Source organism: Tenrec ecaudatus, chromosome 1 (assembly GCF_050624435.1).
Source record: "Tenrec ecaudatus isolate mTenEca1 chromosome 1, mTenEca1.hap1, whole genome shotgun sequence".
In the NCBI taxonomy this organism is placed as follows: domain Eukaryota; kingdom Metazoa; phylum Chordata; class Mammalia; order Afrosoricida; family Tenrecidae; genus Tenrec; species Tenrec ecaudatus.
Window position 1 is genome coordinate 56,410,760 of NC_134530.1, and position 13,451 is coordinate 56,424,210.

Sequence of the window (13,451 nt, forward strand, 5' to 3'; positions counted from 1 at the left end):
CAACCTCCAAACAACACTTCTTTTGGTGTGAAAGACACCCCCCCCCCATAGCTTTTTAATTACAATGTTTTTACACAATAGCTGCTCATTTATGACTGACTTATTTTACTCAGTGTAATGTCCTCCCGGAGAAGGACGTCATGTTTGGTAAAGTAGAGGGGCAGTAAAACAGAAGATGGTCTTTGAGGCGCGGGATTGACGCCATGGCTGCAACCATGGGCCCCGGTGTGGTAACAATTGTGAGGAGGGCATCGGGCTGGGCAGTGCCTGCTTCTTGCGTGCATCAGGTTACCAGGGTCAGAACCCACAGGATGGCACCTAACAACAACAACAACAACAACAACAACAACGTCCTGCAGGGTCACCCACATCTTGGCTTGGGTTGGAAATTCGCAGTATTCCACTGTGTGTGTTTCCTGTTGTTTCTTGTTCCCGGGATGCCCAGGCCATTCTAACTAATATGCTCTTCATTGGATCACAGTAAAGAGGCTAAACAGGGGGCAAGAGGCCAAGACTTGCTCAATTTGCCTGGTGAAGATTTGGACTTTTCGGGGCTGTACGCAGTTAGTTTACCAGGAGCCCTGGTGGGGTTGCTAGCCACAAGGTCAGCAGTTTGAAGCCACCAGCTGCTCTGAGGAAGAAAGACAGGGCTTTCTACTCTCATAAACAGCTAGTCTTGGAGATTCACAGTGTAGTTCCATCCTGTCCCATAGGGTCGCAATCAGTCATCATCACCTTGATGGCAGGGACTTCAGTTTGGGTGTATGCATTTGGTTGTCCATGCAGACAGCTCTCTCCTGTCTGTTAGATTATATTCTTTTTTGGCTTCACAACTCTACTGGACCTGGAACCCACTTTCTCTGTCACATGTTTCCTGCCCCTTTGCTACTCAAACCACAAGGTGGATATGTGGTTTTCTAAAACCTAAGTGCAACCCATTTAAGCAAGCTGTCTTTCAGCTACTATTTTGAGGTCATTGTGGCCAAATGTTGATGTCTACCAAAGCCACCAGCCTTCCAAGTAGGGCTTCTGGTGTGAACAGCCACAAATAGACACTTGGTTGGGAAATGCTGCAAATGAGACTGTCTGTGGGGAAATTCTTGTGGGATGAACAAGGAATCTATTGGACAAGGATTATGAGAGCAGAGGGCATTGGGTTGAAGGACTCCCAGAGTAGCATTTATTGAGCACCATCCGTGTCTAAAGCACAGCCAGGACCCCATGGTTCCGGTGCCAGGGGCGCCACAGTAAATGGAAAAGACATCCAAGGGAGTCGAGATCGGCTACTAGAGTGGGTGAGTCAGGCCCGCTGGTTCCTCTAGTCATTCTTTTACCGGACTCACATTTATTGAACTCTCCTGAGACGCTAGTGTCTGGGCATTAAAGGAAAAGACAGGGACTGCCCTTGACTTGCCGAGTGTATAGACATGAGAGAAGTCGACAGGAAAGACTAAATGAACAGAGAGCAGGGACACATAACCTAATCTGGAGGAGGGTTTGGGATGGCTTATCAAGGAAGGGCCCCAGAACGAACTCCTGAAGGGTGAGCAAGAACGGGGCGGCAAAGAAAGCGGAGGGTTTTACAGGGAGAGGAAATCCGTTAAGCCAAGCCCTGAAGGTAGGAGTTGACTCAGTACATGGGGATAACTTCACCTACTTTAGTAGGATTTAAGCATGGGTTTAAACTAAAGAGGGACAAGCAATAAGGTGAGAGACTAAGCCAAAGGGCGAAGTCATGAAGGGCCCTGGATATTGGGCTTAACCAGGAGAGAACCGGAGCCAGATTTTGAGTTGGATATTTATTAGTTAGGGAACAGACTCAGTTATTCTAATAAAGACACCAAGGTAACAATAGCTTACGTAAGACAGAAGTCACTTCTTTCTCACTTGTGTAAACAACTAGGTAGGTGAGTCAGAGTGTGAATGATGGCTCATCAGGAACCCAGACGCCTGCGGGGTGTTTTGGTGTCTTTCACTTTTCTTCTGGTGGCCCACGAGAGCCACAAATGCCTACCATCCAGTGGCAGTTATACAATCCTTTGTCAATTTGAGGAGTAAGAGTGTAGGGGTAGAATCTAGCCTGTCAATCAGCTCATAGCCACTGAGGCCTCTGTGTGGGCGTGGCCTTGCTTCCTTGGTGGCAGTGGACACTTCTCACTCTGTAGACTCCCTTGGAGACTCTCTACTGACAAGGCTTACTTCCTATGAGACATCCCTGAGGAGAAGCTATATGGACCTGCCCTGATGCCGTCCTGGGAACGGGAGGAGCCACATGAGACCCCTGCCAGCGCTGAGATGCTTACAATGCTACTGGATCCAAAGACTTTCTACTCATTTATTTGCCTGTGACCATCCTGCATTCGGGCGTCATTGCAGGTGTTTCCTGAGTCTGAAGAGGGCTTTATAGATTGGTATGAGGCATAGGGGCCAATATTGGACTTATGGACTTGATCTGCACTGGGCTGGGATGTTTTCTCAATATTCAATTGCTCTTGTATATAAATCTTTTTCTTATGCACATTATGAGTTTCTATGGATTTGTTTCTCTAGTCCACCCAGACTGACACACATTCTTGTGCATGTTAGCCAACAGGAAGGAGTAAAGGGGCTGTGGGAGACATGCCCTTGCCTTGAATGCCATAACCCGGAGCTTGCTCACTTCACAATCGCTCACATCACGCTGCCGGAACTTAGTCACAGGCCACAACTAGCTGCCAGGGTGACTGGGAAATGTCATTTCTCTTATTCACAGGCATGGATGAGGGGTCCCCCCAAACAGATTTTTTTTCCGCAAAGCTATGTATTAAATTTTTTTAAACAAAACAATCTTATAACCTTCAAACTACTCTCTATTACACTTAATACATTTGTCAAATCTGTGATTCTGTTCTTGGAAGGATTTTTCAAACTCATCCGTTTGGATGACTGAAGGCACCTCCTACATTTTTTTCTTCACCTCTTCTATGTCTTCAAATCGCTGTCCTTTCATGTTCTTCTGCATTCACAGAAATAAAAAGAAGTTGCACTGAATGAGGTCAGGTGAGTCAAGTGCATGGGGAAAGAGAGGCTTGCTTTTTTTGTGCCCGAAACTGGTACCCTGAGATGACTGTGTAAGCAGGTGCAGTGCCATGGTGACAGAACCAGTTCCCCATCTCCCACAAATCAGGCCTTTTTGGGTCACACACTGTTTTGCAATCTTTTCAGAACCTCTAAATAGAGAGCTTGATTAACAGTTTGACCTGGTAGAATGATCTCCAAATGTACTACGAGTCGACATTTTTGCCTGTCAGCTCAGGAAGTTGACAGACTTCCAGAACGACATCAATGTCATCAATCAACATTTCACCTTTTTTGAAATGAGAAAACCACTCACATACTTGAGTCTCCCCCTACCCCTGCCTTTTCAAGCTGTGTTCAACATCACAACTGTTTTCTGTGGCATCCCCCCCATCCTCGAGCAAGAAACAAAATTTCACAGCCGCATGCTGTTTTCTTAAATTGGCCATCACAAAAATGAGGTTCGAGCGAAACTGTTTTTAGGAAAAAATTCACTGTGACCAGAGAGAACCTTCCTGGGTGACACCACTGGGTGCACTAACTCAGGGTGAATTGCTGGATGCTCACCTATTGGGAAAATGTGTACTGGGGGGGAGGGTACCCCTCATATGAGCTCAGCTAACACGAGAGGCTCTGCTACTAAAGAAAGACAGCGCTGGAGACTGCTAGCATTCTGCAACAAGCTTGTCCGTCTTCTGGAAAGATTTCCCTCAGATCGATAGAGTCTCCAGCCAAGGAAATAATCCACGGGAGAGACACTGAAGCTTGAGACCAGGCAGAGACATCTGGGTGGGAGAACTAGACAAAGGCTGAAGATATTTGGAGGGTGAATGGACAGGACACAGTGACCATTTGGCCACATTTGTAATTAATTGTACTCATTATCGCCAGAGATCATAAATACATTTGTAGAATCAGCTGGGCCTAATTATACAAATACAGAATTGGGCATATTTTCCTCAACACAGAATCCCAGAGCCAGTGCCAGCACAGTGAGTGGCATGCAGCAAGGGCTGAATTAGTATTTGATGAGTGAGTGAATGAATGAATGAGTGGAACGAGGAAGCGCAAAGGCCAATGCTAACGGAGTACAAGTGGCATGGTGTGACCTCTTCCCAAAGGGAGAGGGAGGAGAGCCAACATCAGCATGAGCTTGATTCCACGGAGGCAGCAGTCAGACATGCTACCCCACCCCTCATCTTTTCACCCATTCTGACACCAGCTGCCTTCCCATGGCACTCGTTACTTCAGTGCTGGGTTTGACACTTCATGGCAATGGCCGCTTTTCAATTGCAAGTCTGATTTACGAAGAGCATTACGTCCTAAAAGGGATCAAGACAAAGACCCGCCATCCGGATGAGGGCGGTCGCAATGGTGCTTGAGGACTCCCCTTCGGAAGCCAGCTCAATACAACGACCAAAACACCAAACGCCCGGCCATCCCGTCTGGTTTGATGCATGGTGGCCCTCCAGAGCCGCCCTTGTGGGGTTCTGAGACTGTAACTTGATGGGAGCAGACAGCCTCATCTTTTTCCCTCGGAGAGCTGGTGATTTCAAACTGCTGAACTTGTGGATCGCAGCCCAACGTGTAACCACTATACTACCAGGGCTCAATCTAGTTAAATGAGGCACGGAGAAATGAAAGAGTCAAAACCTCATGACTGGTGGCAGATCAATCCATCACAGTTACAGGCGGGACTAGAGAAACAGGGATAGGGCCATGACTGAGACTCCTACATTATGTTAGATAGAAGAGCTTACGAGATTGGTCCAGGGTCTTCTGACCAAGGCAGTTAGGACGTGACTGATAGGGCATGACTCGTGACTATACGATCCACTGTACTGTCCCTCAGGAGGCCTGGTGGCAGAGTGGTTACCAGTTGGGCAGTGAACACAGGGTCAGCAGTTTGAAACCACTAGCCATTCCTCAAGAAAAAGATGGAGCTTTCTATTCCTGTAAAGAGTTACAGTCTTGGAAACTCACAGGGGCAGTTCTACCCTTTCCTATAGGGCCGCTCTCAGTCAGCGTCGACTTGATGGTGGTGATTTAGTTTTTGGTTTGGTACTGTCCCTCTACTACTGTGATCTCCATCAAGGACACACCTAGGCAAGGCCCTAAAAGAGACTGTTCTCCCTTGGGTTGGCTAGAGAGGGGTGGAGGTAATCTCTCCCATTCTCTCTGCCCCTGTGGGTTTCTGAGACTGTAACTTTGTATGGGGTAGGAAGCCTCATCTTTCTATCATGGTGGGGTTGGTGGTTTGGAACTGCCAACCTTGTGGTTAGCAACCCAACTCATGACCACTGTGCCCCCAGGGATCCCAAGATTATGCACTGTCCTTGGTTAAAGATAAGACTGTCCACTGTCCTTATTAAAGATAAGGAATTCAATGGAAGCTTAGGGTTTTCACTGTCATCCATAGCCTTCTGCAAACAAGGTACACAGAAACCACAGACCATGCTCATGATGATGAGGTTTATTACGGATGTAACAGGCTACAGTTCTGGATCAAGATCAACTTGGGAGTAACAGGAACAAGTCGGGATACAGTTCTTTGATGAGGACACCTTCGTTTCAGGTGCCACCTTCAGTGTTCTAGCTCTTGCTCACGGTCTTCTGGATCTAGGATATTCTCACTGCAGGGACCTGCTCTACTCCTGGCTCTTCTCGATGGTGGCGAGATCCCCCTAGAACCTCGGAGATTGGCTTTCTAGATGCTGACCCGTCCCTACAAGGGTCCCTTGCACCTGTTTTGCATGGTTCCACTCCCACAAATGTTCTGTGCACCCGTTTTTGTTTCATTAGCAAAAATGTCCAATCCCCTTGCTCCTCCACAGCACCTTGATCACATGGTCCCATCCATTCATTTTGTGGGAGCGCCAAGGCCACAGCTAGAAGAGCCATACAATAGCAAATTCCCCACACTGCCAGTGGCTCCTGAACTTAGTTTAATAGAGGAGTATAACATCTCAAAGATCAATAATTTCATTTCTTAAGAATTTCTCCTTGACAGTGGATGGTGTAAAATATGAAAATAATAATAATTTATAATTTATCAAGGGGGTCACACGAGGGTGGAAGAATGGTGGAAGGAGGGAAAAAAGAGGAGCTGATACCAAGGACTCAAGTAGAAAGAGTTTTGAAAATGATGATGGCAGCATACGTACAAATGTGCTTGACACAATTGATGTATGGATTGTTATAAGAGCTGTAAGAGCCCCCAATAAAATGGTTTATATTTTTAAAAATATTCTCCTTACTGTAATCTGTTCTTTCCGCTTTCCTATTGGGCATTTGACCTTCTTGATGACCCTTCCGATCCCAGACTTTTAGTTACTCTGCAGTGTCTGCAGTGTCGTTCTTAATGCCGTGTCTCATTGCAGGCATTCCAAAAGTCAATCTTGCTTTGGAGTCAAAGTCCCAGGAGGTGAGGCTTGTGGCCTGAAGCAGAGAATGGGTGCCATCTGCTCTCTTGTCGCCTCTGCCTCTTTCCTGCCCTCTGCTGGGGGGAAACAGGAAGGAACAAAAAGGACATGTTTCCTTAGGCATCCTTTGATGGCCCTTGGCTGACCTCATCTTCACTGCTTGTAAAGTGGCCTGCTGGTTATTGTCCCCTGGCTCATCACAGCTGTTCAGATCATGAGCTAGAGAAACTGTGTGTGTGAGACACACACACACACACACACACACACACACACACACACACACACAGCTACAGACCATGCTGAAAATGACTTGATCCCAAACAGCTCTGTTCTGCCGGAGGCCTCTGTCTGGCTGCATCCTTCATGGCTCACCTCTTTGCCTGAAGGGCATCCCCATCACATCTGCCCTCTGCAGCTGCTATCTTGGGACCTGCACACATGGGCAGGGCGTCTCCTTGGGCCTTTGTTCTCTAATGCCCTTTCTCTATTGCAGTATCACCTGGGGAAGCCAGGAAGTGCACTGACTTAGCAGACATCAAACGGGGAAGATATTGACTCCTGTTGGCAGCACCTCACACGAGTAATTAGCTAGTCTCTATCGCTGCACAACAAACCACCCTGAACTTCGCGGCACAAAAGAACAACGATTTTATTCTGCTCATGACTCTGGGGGGTCAGAAATTTCAAGCCTGGATGGCTGGTCTCTGCTTCATAGCGGCAGCCTCCAAGCTGGCTCCCAATGACCCCTGCCTCCTGATCCCAATGATCCGCGCCTCTCTGCAGTCTCCTCCTATATTGTATCAGGGCAGCAGCAGCAAACGCATTTCACTTCCAAGTCTGAGTTACAAAAGATATTGTGGCTTCTGCCTCGCTTGCTTAGACTACTCACTCTGGGGAGCAAGGAACTTGGGAATGGATGAGCCTGGAAGGGGATTTTCTAACCCCAGAGCCTTTTAAGCAGTGGATCTCAACCTTCCTAATGCCGCGACTCTTTAATACAGTTCATGTTGTTGGGTTGGACCCCCACCCCAACCATAAAATTATTTTCATTGCTACTTCATCACTGCTATTTTGCTACTGTTATGAATCAGGTGAACCCAGTGAATGGGTCATTTGACCCCCCCCCCCAAAGGGGTTGCGACCCACAGGTTGAGAACTGCTGCTTTAGATGTCTGCAGGGCTGGCTGACAGCCTAGCTGCAACTTTGTGAGAGATCCTGAGTCAGAGGCACCCGGGTAGGCTGCTCCTGTAGCCCAGCCATCGGAAACTGTGGGAGATGATAAATGCTGGTTGTTTAAGCCGGTACATTGGGGAGGACTTGGCGCTGCAGTGAGAGGAACTAATATGTTGTGTGGAGCCTATACTGTGAAGACTTGATGGCTTGGGGGCTGGAAGCACCAGGAGGCTTCTTCACTCAGGTGAGTAGCACCTGAGATGACCCAGCTCAGCTGCGATGGTTGCCTGGAGGTCTTAACTGTGACCTGTCCATGTACTTTGGGCTTCTCACAACATAACAGCTCAGTTCCCAGGGAGCTTGGACAGCGAGCTTTCCAGGAGAGCAAGGAAGAAGTGGCAAGTGTTCTTCAAGGAAGTCATGCCGAGTCACTTTGCTGCTTTCTGCCGGGTGCAAGTGAGTCACCAAGGCCAGCTCAGATTCAAGGGGGGAGGACCATGATTCGTCTTCTTGTGAGAAAGTCACTTTGCAGAAGAGCAAGCAGGGTGGGGGCATATGGCAGCCATCCTGTAAAATGCCATCAACCATACTTGCTACCAGACCCCTACGTCATGCCCTGCACTGTCCTTCAGGGAAGGGGACACGTTGGGTTTTTTTTAAATGAACCCTGCATACTCCCCAGCCCTATAGGTAGGGCTGACTTTGTGGAAATGGAACTTTCTTACTAAGCCCTGCAGGACACCAGCACCCTTGGGCTCATGCCTTTTGTTTCAGCTGTGAAGCCTGGTGTCAGGCCAATCGTACTGATTCTGGGGGACAGAGGGGTGGTCCCATGACACCTGCCCCCATGAGTCACCTGGCCCTGTCTTTCTCCACCAACCACTGCACTTAGGACTGTCCCTGGGTGAACCCTGGCACCCATCCTATGAACTGGGAATGATGATGCTCATTTTATTCAGCAGGAAGTGACCCGACCAAGGTCAACCAGCTGAGAGGTGGCAGAGCAGGGACCCAGTGCTGGTTCAGATCCTTACATCCATTCTCTTCGGGGCTTGGGGTTCTAGAAACCCTGCTGGGTATTAAATTATCAGCCCTAATCTCTTCATGACCTTGCTAAGGGGGGGTCTGGGGGCTGGAGGTGGCACTCACTGTGAAGTAGAGTTTTCAAACTCCTGTCTGAGGGCTGGGCTCATTGTCAAGTGCACTATCTGGGGGGGAGAAGGGGAGGGACAAGAGAGGGTGAGGTCGTTTTCACATCCTTTCTCTGCCAATGGCAGGTCCCGTAGTTGGAGGTCTGGCCCCAGACCGACAGCCGGGCTTGATGCCTCATCAGCATTTGTTGGACTGAAACCTCCTCGCTCTCTTGGAACCAATGCTTGGAAACTCCTCTGAGCTACTAGAGCCCGTGGACACCTGCCTCGGGATGGTTTCCAGGCCCAGTGAACAAGTGTCTAGCCAGTGCTCCTCCTCCGCAGCCCTCCCAATCCCGGCTCTTTCCCCTACTAACTGCAGCCCTCTGCTTCTCAGCTTGCCCAATGCCCAAGTCCCAGGATGTGACAGTCCCTAGTACCCGCCTCTTGCCAGACATTGCACTCATGCTGTTGTTACCTGTCATGAGTTGGATCCAACCCATGGCAACCCTGACGCCTGGGGATTGGCTTCTGGAATGATTACAGCTAAGAAATCTGTACGAGTGAGTCTACTCGGTAACACAGGGCTTACCAGAAGTTAGAATCCACCCAATGGCAATGGGTTTGGTTTGGTGATAGATAGCCTCTAAAATGACCTACCTGACCTACCTCCTCCTGGTCAGCACCAAAAACACTCACCAACCTCACTATTATCGAGTCAATGCTGATTCACAGTGACCCCATAGGACAGGGCAGCACCGCCCCTGTGAGTTTCCAAAACTGAAACTATTTATGGGGGTAGAGAACCCCGTCTTTCTCCCACGTAGTAGCTGGTGGTTTCAAACTGCTGACCTTGCATTTGGCAGTCCAGCTTGCCATCTCTGTCACCAGGGCTCCTGTCTTGGTAGGCACACCCCAGCCGAATTCTCTTGCAGTTGTATCCGATAAGGTAGGAGGGAGCCCTGGTGGTGTTGGTGGTATGTGTTGGGCTGCTAATCAGAGGGCAGCAATCTGAAACCACTAGGGCAGTTCTGAGGGACAATGACAAAGGTTTCTGCTCCCATAGAAACCCACAGGGGCACGCCTACCCTGTTAATGAGTTGGCATCAACTGGATGGCAGTGAGCTATTGTTTACTTTATGAAAGCCACTCCAAGTGGGTCTCTTTCTTCTCCACTCCTTGTTTCCGTCCTCTCTCTGGCCCCTTGTTCTGGAGGAACCATGTCTTGAGTCAGCACAATGGAGAAATCCACGCGGCAAGACGCTGGAGCCTCCTGCCCACAGCTATGTGAGGGAGCTCCAGAGTGGCTCCTTCAGCCCCAGGGAAAGCCTTCAGATGTCTGCAGCCCTAGCCAACCGCTGGACCACAACACGGAGAGACTCGGAGCCTGAACCTCCCCGCTAGGCAGCTCCTGATTCCTAGTCGCTGAAACGGTGTCAAGTAATAAACACAGGTTGGTGGATGCCACTAAGCTTTGGAGCAATTTGTTATGCAGCAATCAATAATGAACACAAGATTTCAACAGAATAAACATGTCCGGGGAAATATTTTAGGAGCTCCTGGCCCTGGTGTCTCTCCCAGGGACCTCAAGTACTGTCTGTGACTCAGATGTCAGGATCCATTTGGGGAGATGAGGAGTCAGCAGCTTTGTCTAGACATCAGGAACTGGTGCTTCCAAAATAGCTACAGCCTCTGCCCACTGAACCAGCCTCCCAAGAGCTACCTACGGCTCCCAGGCCCATGACTGCAGTGCGTAGAAGACTGGAGATGCTCACTCCATGTGTCCACACTGGGAAATGCGCTCAGAGCTCAGAGACAAGTAACAGCCTCTGTTTTTGCAACAGCACTCTCTATGTGGCAGCTGATATGCAAATGTGTAAACATGATGACCCAGTACTTACTGTTTGCTTGTTTCTAAACACTTTTTTATTGTGAATAGTTGGGGATTTACATTTCAGATCATTACTTTTAAAATTATTTCAACAACTTAAACAGCTTAGCAAACCTCCCAACAGCATGTCCCGTCCCTCTCATCTTTCCTTCTCAGCCCTCTTATAGAATATTATCTTCTCCTTTACCCTCGGCTTCCTCTTCCCTCCCTTCCCCTCCCGTCCCCAGTAACCTTCGAAGTCTGGGTTTTTTGGATGTGAAAAAAAGTGCTTTCTCTTGATCCCTCCCCCTTTAGAACAGTGGTCTCATTTTGTGAGGACAGTATTTGTGCCTTTGTGATTGACTAACTCCACTCAGCATAGTGTTTTCCAAATCCATCCAAGTCATGAGGTGCTTCATAGTTCTGAAATATTGAATGATACAGAAAGCATCAAGAGGATGGAAGAATGCATAGTCACTGTATCAAAAAGAACTCGTCAGGATTTAACCACTTGAAGAGGTAGCATCGGATCAAAACCCAATGGTACTGGAGGAAGAAGTCCAAGCTGCACTGAAGGAAGGCGTCAGTGAAAAGCAAGGCTCCAAGAATTGATGGGGCATCAAGGAAATGTTTCTACAAGATGGTGACCCTCTGGGAGCATTTACTTATCTATGCCAAGAAATTTGGAAGACCGCTACCTGGCTAACCAACAGGAAGGGAGCCATATGGGTGTCCTTCCAAAGAAAGGTGACCCAACAGAATTCTCAAATGATCGATGTCATTAATATCACATGAAAATAAAAACTTGCTGAAGATCATTTGACACCGACTGCAGCAGTACATCCATCTGGAGCAGCTAGAAATTCAGGTTGGAGTCAGAAGAAGGTGTGGCCCTACGGATATCATTGCTGATGTTAGATGGATTTTGTCTGAAAGCAGAGATTACCAGAAAGATGTTTATCTCGTCTCTTTGACCTTCTGCCCAGCAAGAGAAAACTTGTAAGCATATTTATCGTTTCCTCTGTGTGGTTGGGAAGGGGGGCTTTAGGATAAGATGATATTCAAGTGAATATTGTTTCCTTATCTGATTCCACCTTCCTGACCACCAGCAACCATCGAGACATAAGCAGTCCACATGATATCAAAATCCACCATACCAACCAAGAAGGTAACATATGTCCCAGTGGGGGAAAAAAATCTGAAAAACAAAAACTCTGTAACAAAAGATTTAAGAGATTTTCAGAAATATGGAACATGTCACACCCTGATTTTTAATTTGGTGTATGATGAAAAAATGATCGGTGAGGGAAAAATATGTGTCAATCAACTGAATTCCAAGACAGATAATAACAGTACAAGTTTTATTGTTTAATAAATAAAATTTAACTCTTCAAAAGAAAGAAAGATGTTTACTTGTCTGTTTTTTAAAAATATCATTTTATTTGGGGCTCTTCCAGCTCTTATAACAATCTATACTACTTGTGTTTTTTGACTATGCAAAAATGTTTGTCTGGATCCTAACAGACTATGGATAACAATGAAAAGAATGGGAATTTCAGAATACTTCCTCGTACTCAATGACTTGGACTTGGTTCAAGAGGCAGTCATTTAACCAGAAAAAGGCACTATTGCAAGGTGTGAAAGCAGAAAAACTATGTGCCGGGGTGGCATCCTTTCACCATATTCCATCTGTGTGCTGAGCAAGCATTCTAAGAAGCAGGACTATTTGAAAACGAACATGGTATCTCTCCTCTCGGTGGAGTCTTGGGACAGCTGGTAGATCGCCTGCCCAGATCACCTTGCACTCAGCCATGGCCTGCGGTCTGGTGGCCAGCAACCTGAACCTCAAGCCCGGAACCTGCCTCCGAGTGCGGGGCCAGGTGGCCCCCGACGCCAAATGCTTCGTGCTGAACTTGGGCAAAGACAACAACAACCTGTGCCTGCACTTCAACCCTCGCTTCGACACCCACAGTGACACCAACACCATCGTGTGTGACAGCAAGGACGCCGGGGCCTGGGGCGCCGAGCACCGGGAGACCAACTTCCCCTTCCAGGCGGGCAGTGTCGCTGAGGTGTGCTTCTCCTTCGACCAAGCCGACCTGAGCATCAAGCAGCCAGACGGACACACATTCAAGTTCCCCAACTGCCTCAACCTGGAGACGATCAACTTCCTGGAGGCCGATGGCAACTTCCAGATCAAGTGTGAAGCCCTTGAGTGAAGCAGCTGTGTCCCTGGACCACAGCCCCCAATAAAGGCAGCTGCCTCGCATCACCCTGAAAACAAAAAAAAAAAAAAAGAAAGAAAACGAACATGGCTTCAGAACTGGAGGGAGGCTTATTACCCACCACAATGATAGCAGCATCTTTGATTACTCTGCTTACTGAAATCATGGATGACATGAAGTGCTTGCTGATGGAGACTAAGGGCTCCAGCATTCAGTAATGAAAACCAAAATCTTCAAAACAGGACCAACAGACAGCATCTTGATACACAAAGAAAAGGTGGGTGTTGTCAAGGATTTAATTTAGCTTGGATACGGAGTCAATGCTCATGGAAGCAGCGTCAGGAAATCAAATGACATTGCACCGGGCAAATCTGCTCCACAAGTCAAACAATGACTCTTTAACGTGTTGAAGAGCAGGGATGGTACTTTGCAGGCTACAGTGTGCCTAACCCAAACCATGATATTTTCAGTTTGCCTCTCATGGATGTGAAAGTCAGACAGTGAATAAGGAAGACTACAGAAGGACCGATGCATTTGAGTTACATTGTTGGCAAAGAATATTGAAAGTACCAT

General features: G+C 47.8%; 1 pseudogene; it reads left to right on the forward strand.

Annotated features, from left to right (window-relative positions):
• The first annotated feature begins 12,348 nt into the window (after positions 1-12,348).
• LOC142434300 (galectin-1 pseudogene) lies at positions 12,349-12,959 on the forward strand (annotated as a pseudogene).
• Positions 12,960-13,451: the final 492 nt, after the last annotated feature.